Source organism: Octodon degus, unplaced genomic scaffold (genome assembly GCF_000260255.1).
Source record: "Octodon degus isolate 3935 unplaced genomic scaffold, OctDeg1.0 scaffold00221, whole genome shotgun sequence".
Classification (NCBI taxonomy): domain Eukaryota; kingdom Metazoa; phylum Chordata; class Mammalia; order Rodentia; family Octodontidae; genus Octodon; species Octodon degus.
In genome coordinates this window covers 246,076-252,626 of record NW_004524797.1, presented here as the reverse complement: position 1 = coordinate 252,626, position 6,551 = coordinate 246,076, and the positions used below count along the sequence as shown (strand labels likewise).

Below are 6,551 nucleotides of genomic sequence, written 5' to 3'. Positions count from 1 at the left end.
AAAAAACGTTTCTACTCATGATTAAGAATTGCGTACATATTTAAAAAATAACCCCAAATACATGCTTTAAAAGAAGAATATCAGTCTGGCACAACTTTTTTGTGTGCCAGAAGCAACGATCCGGAAAGTCCAAACTGAAAACTTTTATAAGGAAAAACCCCCCATAACTCTACAAATGTCTCAGAAATTTGACTTTAAGTGGGGGAAATTGAAATAACACAGAGCTTTCTAAAAGGTCTTCAACAAGATACCGTGGGAGCTCAATTAAAAAATAGGAAATACACTACACAAGTTTTAGCAAGGCTTCAAAACTCTCTATGCGGCGATTTGGAAGGATGATCCTGGATGAGAAGTGTTATTCCTTGTGTATGTCATGTCTACAAGCCTCTCACTTGTCATAATTGTCTCCATAACTCCCTCCTGAGTATCAATCATAGCTTCCCTGGCTGCCACTACAGTCTCTGGATCACCCATAACCATGTCCATATCCTCCAGGTCAACTGTCATACCTGCCACTCCCATAGCCGTGGTCCCCACCACCTCTGGAGTAGCTGCGACCACATCCATGGGGCTACAAAAGCACCCCCTCCTCTGGTGGCCCAGGCAGATTTGCCTGCATGGGCCACACAAATCTGGTGACCATCCAGAGACTCTCCATTCTTGGCTCTCCTGGCATCTGAGACATGCTCTGGATTGGTAAAGGTGATGGAGCCAAAACCCTGGGATCACTGAGTTTCCTGGTCCTTGACAACGATCACCTCAGAAATATGCCCAAAGCTGCAGAAGTGGTCTTCCAGGGCCTGCTTGTCCATATTGAAGTTGAGCCCACTGACAAAGAGCTTCCCTTCTTCAGAAGACCTGGCAGTGAATTCAAATCCTGGGAATCCAAAAGTAATAAGGACCCACAGAGGGCAATGCACTGAAGAACAAGGGGGACAGGAGGATTAGCAAATATACTGTACCAGATCTGGGTAGCAATTGTAGATTGGTGTTTTGTCGGCTTGGGATTACAGGCAGCATAGCCCTGGTGCCTTATAAATAACAAAAATTTATTTCTTACCTCACTGGAGTCTGGGAGTCCAGGATCTGGATGCCAGCTTGGTCAGGGCTGGTGAAAGCCCTCTCCTAGGCTGCAGACAGCTGGCTGCTCCCTCATAGCCTCACTTGGTGACAAGAGTGCTGCAGAGCTCCTGAGATCTCCTTTATAGAGGCACTAGTCCCATACATGGGGACTTGACCCTCCTAACCCAAGTCACCTTCCAAAACTCCCATCTCCTTTTCACATCACTTTGGGAGGTTAAGACAGGACTATCACTAGTTTAAGTCCTGTTGGGGCAACTTAGTGAGACCATGCATCAAAGTAAAAATGCAAGTGGGCTGGAGATATAGCTCAGTGAGAAGGCCTTGCATTCATCCCCAGTTCCGGAAAGAAATCAACAGTCTGAAATACATTCAACAAGAAAAGACAGCAATGTAAGAAGAACTAAAGGAAATAATAGACATACTATATGGACAAAGAGAATATCATTAAAGAGATAGAAATTACCAAAAGGAACCAAACTAATATTCTGATGATGAAAAATATAACTAGCATAAAAATTTTACTAGAAGCATTCAAAGATAGATTTGAATGAGTGGAAGAAAGGACCTGGGAGCTTGAAGATGTGTACATTAAAATTGTCTCATCTGAGGAACTGAAAGGAAAAAGAATGAAGAGAAGTGAACAGATTTTAAGGGGACTGTGGGATACCAGGAAGTGGATCATCAAAAGGAAGAGAGGGCTGGCCAGCCAGCTCAGCGGACTAAAGTGCTTGCTTAGGCAGAGCGCAGTGACTGGGGCTTCGATACTCGGCGTGCCATGCTGGCCCTGCCTCCAGGGCGCACTGAGATGATGACTGGGCTTGGAGGGGCGTGCCTATAATCCTAGCACTTGGGAGGCTGAAAACAGGAGAATCACTATGAGTCCGATCTGTGTAGTGAGACCCGGTAGACCCTGTACTAAAAATACACACACAAAAAAAAGGAAGAGAGAGAGAAGTGAAGAAAGACTATTGGAAGAAATAATGACTGAAAGCTTCCAAAACTGATGAAATTATAGAGATTCAATTTTTACCAAACTTTATAGGAACATGACATTTGCCTAAAATGCTTGGCACTGCCCAGCCCCCTTTATAAAACAGCAAGGGGCTTTCTTAGATCTACTCCTGAGGAGCTCGCAGAGCAGACAGTGCTGTAATTCCAACTCTGGTACTTGGAAATTGAAAGTGGAGATTCTACTCATATCCTGGGTGGGAAATAAGTTTGCTTTTCTTCTCTCTCTGAATAAATAGACACCAAGAAAAGTGAAGTGGTGATGGGTAAACAAACCCGATTCTTCTGAAAATAATTCCATATCCTTCTCTTCCTTCTGGAGTTTAGTGTAGGGAAAGAACACTGGTCATTTCCACAGTTGTCATTCTCCTCTAAATTATAAGTAGAGAGACTCCAATTTATTTAGAAACCCATCAAACTAAAGTGTCTAAAATTTCTAACCTCTCTCGCAGCTAAAACTGATCAGACTATGCATAGGGCACTGTACGATGAAACAGAAGTGTGGGAATTGGGGGAAGCTTCCCAGATGGAAAACACACACTGGGCGAGGCCCTCTCCTTCGTCCTCTATTCCTCTGCTCACCTTCTGAAATGCAGTAACTTTTCATGCAACCAGAATTCAGCTCCATTGACAATTATGATGACGTAAGCCATACATGAAGATGCTGAAACAGAACCATGGTTTGTGAACTTCCACAGTAATTGGTCTGATGTCAGTATTTGTGCTGATTTCTATAGTTCTTTGACAAGAGAAAGAAAAAAAAAATCTCCCTTTTGTTCATGTCACTGTTAGTTTGGAGATTCTAGTAACTCAGGTACCACCAAATGGTGTTTCAGTCCACAGTGGACTGGGTACACAATGGTATTCTATCAGATTATAATAGAAATGAAAAATTTCTACTGCCTAAGGGTGTAGCCACTGTGATGAGTATCCTGGTGCAGCATATTACTCACATGCTTGTGGGGCTGCTTGGGTAAACAAACCTTCTGCATTGTTGCTTCTACACAAGTATAGCACATACAATTATGTATGGTCATAATACTTGATAATAATAACATAGTCTTAGATATTTATTGACCTATACTTCACATCACCAGTTTATAACACTACTTATTAAAAGGTTTACCATAAAGCAATATGTTGTGGTACACAGGCAGCAGCCTGATAGATCTTATGTTTACCACACCTCTTGGTTGTATTGAGAGACTATGTCCCCACTGTTAAGTGACACATGATTGTGTCTGTGGTCATTCTAATGCTAACCAAAGTATAAAGTTTGCCACTTGTGTCACCCTGGACAAGACAGGTGCCTTCCCTCAGACATATTCCTTTGAGAGAGGCAGATGTAGGGTCCATGTGTATGGTTCTGAGACCTGGTGCTTTTGCCTGGCCAATGTCAAGCTCTCTTCATGAACAGCACTTCATGTTTTTCTGAGTAGGGGACTACTCTTAATCACCCTCAGCCCCAGGGATTTAGTGACATCACTTCCTGGTCTGTGTGGTAAGCCCGTGATGAAGGCCAGCAGGTGTGGGGAGTACAGCTGCCCACCTGTATTTGGATGTGCATGTGCAATGAGGTAGGACTTGCCAGCATGTTCTTTTTGGTCCAGTTGTAAAGCCCCAGCCGTAGACACTAGTTCTTATTTCCCCCAGCATCTGTATAAGTTAGGGAGCCTTCTACAACCAGGTAAGCCTAAGACATCTCACCCCAGTTTCTTGTCCTGGGTTGACGGAGCTTGATACTGCATCTTTACCAAGCACCCACTTAGGCAATTCCAATCCAACCTCTGATTGTACATTTGGAAAACTGAATCTCAGAAAGAGGCAGAGGCTTCCCGAGCCCTGCTATAAGGAAGTGGTATTCAGCTCCAAGCATTGTCCAGGGGCTCAGAGCACTGGCAGGGGGAAACTAGGGCTCCTGGAAGTCCCCAGATAGCCTTGAGAGGACACCATCATATTCTGAAGTCTTCTCTTGGGACCTACAATAGAATAAGCTTTTTCTCAATGTGGATTGGGGATACAGGAAAGAAAGCCTCCCTCTCCTACACTGTAAATTGGAGTGCTTAGAGTAGGTGACCCCAAAGGGTCCTCAGGCTCAGAAAGTGTCCATTGGCATGAGTTCTCTGTCAGTGGCTCACTGGGCTCCAAGACCCTGGGAAATGCTTTTCACCTTCTGGAAGTCATTCAGAGAAGGGGGAGGACAGGAGCCTGGTGGATGAGGACTTGCTACAAGGCAGAAGAGCCATAGCACGGGATCTTGAATCTATGGGAGCCTGAGGTTTTCAGGGGAGATATCTAATATAAACCATAACACTGTGATTCGAATCATACCAAGGTGCCTCATCCTGGCCTGCAGAGTGGTGGCATCCACAACAGCTTGCCATGGGCCCCTCTGCTGGTACGTACAGAGTCTGGGGCTCAGAGAGGAAACCTAGCCTTGGCTCCTTGTGGTCCTCACCAAGAAGCGGGAGGAGTCTTGTCATCTCTGTGGTGATGATGCCTCCCTGGATAGTCACTCCAGGAGGTGTAGGCAAAGACTGGACAAGGGAGGTACTTAAGGCCCCTCTCCTTGCTCTTTCAGGCTTCAGAACCTCTTCTTTGCCCCCATGAGACTCCAAGAGGCACTGCCTTGGGATTGCTGACTTGTGTATGTGTGGCTGGTGTTCCTGCCTGGGGCTGTGGTGCTGATGCTGGCCACCAGGGGGGCAGGCAGCTTGCTGGTCAGTGGTGCCTCTGAGCTTTGCTAGAGAAACAGGAGCTGGGTGAGAGCCACGCAGAAGTTACTCTGGCTGTCTGACTGAGTCATACCCAACTGGCACCGCCTGTTCTTACTGATCATCTCCAGAGCCTGAGCTGGTGAGAAGTGGAAGGCGGAGCTCTAATCTTTCCTAGTATTTGTCCAGCAATCATGTCCTTCCTCCCCCAGCCAAGTACCCAGATGGGCCCACTATGAGGTGCTGAGAACCACCACACAACCATGCAAGAGGGGTTCATAGCCTGGAGGGAGATGAACAGAGCATGAAAGCCAGTATGTGTGAAAGGCAAGAGCCCGAGCCACAGCCAACACTGGGCAGGGGTGGGGAGACACTGGGCGGGAGGATGAGAAAGGCCTCCCGAGGTGACATTTGTGCTGTGAGCAGTGCAAGTGGGAGCCGGATGTCATTCTTTTTTTTTTTTTTTTTTTTCAGAACTGGGGATTGAACTCAGGCCCTTGTGCTTGCCAGGCAAGTGCTTATTCTACTGAGCCATCTCCCTAGCCCTAAGGGAGCTGGATGTCTACAAGTTTGGGAGCAGTGCATCCGGGAACAGGCAGCCTTGATCCAGGTACTGGCAGATGGAATGAGTTCAGCAGAGGAGGTTAGAAGGTAGCCAGTGTGGCTGAGGGGAACCTGGGAAGACAGATGAGGGGAGGTGGAATGTGGCGGGGCTGCAGGCTAGGGCCTGGTGGTCTAGGTTAGTTGTCTGTTCTCATGACGCTGTTACAGTCCAAGCGGTGAGTATTTCACGGTTCCTGTGGACCAGGACACCAGCACCAGGCACAGCTCCCTTGGGAATCCTGACAGCACTCAGCTCTCTCAGGAAGCTGGAGCTGTGGTCTCTGGACCATGGGAGGAACTGCTCCTGAGCTCCATCCTCACAGGGTACTGGTAAGATCTGGCATGAACTGATAGCCTGAGTTCCTTCCGGTCTGCTCTCTACATAGGGCAGCTCAGAGCATGGACCCTTGCTCTCTTGTTAGCAATTATGAATAAGAAGTGGGGAGGGAGGTGGGGAAGGGGAGAAAGAGAAGGTGGGAGGAAGTGGAGATGGAAAAGGAGAGAAGCAGCCCAGGTGAATGCAAAAGGAAATAGACAGCACGTTTTGGTAATTAAATGTTGGAAGCTATAATAGCTGTATTATAAAAATTTTAATTCTTAGTGATATCAGGAGGTGGGGTCTTTTGAAAGTAATTAAATTGTCAGGGTAAAGAAATAGTGCTCTTTGTAAAGGGACACCTGAGAATTCTCTTCTCTTTCAGCTATGTGAGGATACAGTGAAAATTGGCGGGTGGCAACCCAGGAGAGGGACTTCTCCAAACCTGGATCAAGTTGGCTCACCATGGTCCAGACTTCCAGCCTCCAGGACTACAAAGAGTGAGCTTCTGCTACATGTGGGCCACTCACTCTGTGCTGCTTTGAATAGCAGCCCCTCAGAAATGGCATCCTGTCACTTTTTCTGTATTCTGAATCAGGTCACTACTGATTGTTTCAGACTCTTGTGGATACCCCCCATTGAGCAGGCCAGGATGAAGGACATAGGTCTGATTCTAATCAGTGTTCTCATTTATATCTGGATGTCTCTCTAAAGCCTCAGGCAGGCCTTTTGAGAGGTGATTGGGTCATGAGGGCACTATACTTATTGGTGGATTAATCTACTGAGTTCATGTGCTTCTAGGAAATTGGGTCTGGTCAGAAGGGGGG

At 46.5% G+C, this 6,551-nt stretch overlaps 1 pseudogene; it reads right to left on the bottom strand.

The window, feature by feature from the left end:
* Positions 1-388: 388 nt before the first annotated feature.
* LOC105744079 lies at positions 389-2,719 on the bottom strand (annotated as a pseudogene).
* Positions 2,720-6,551: the final 3,832 nt, after the last annotated feature.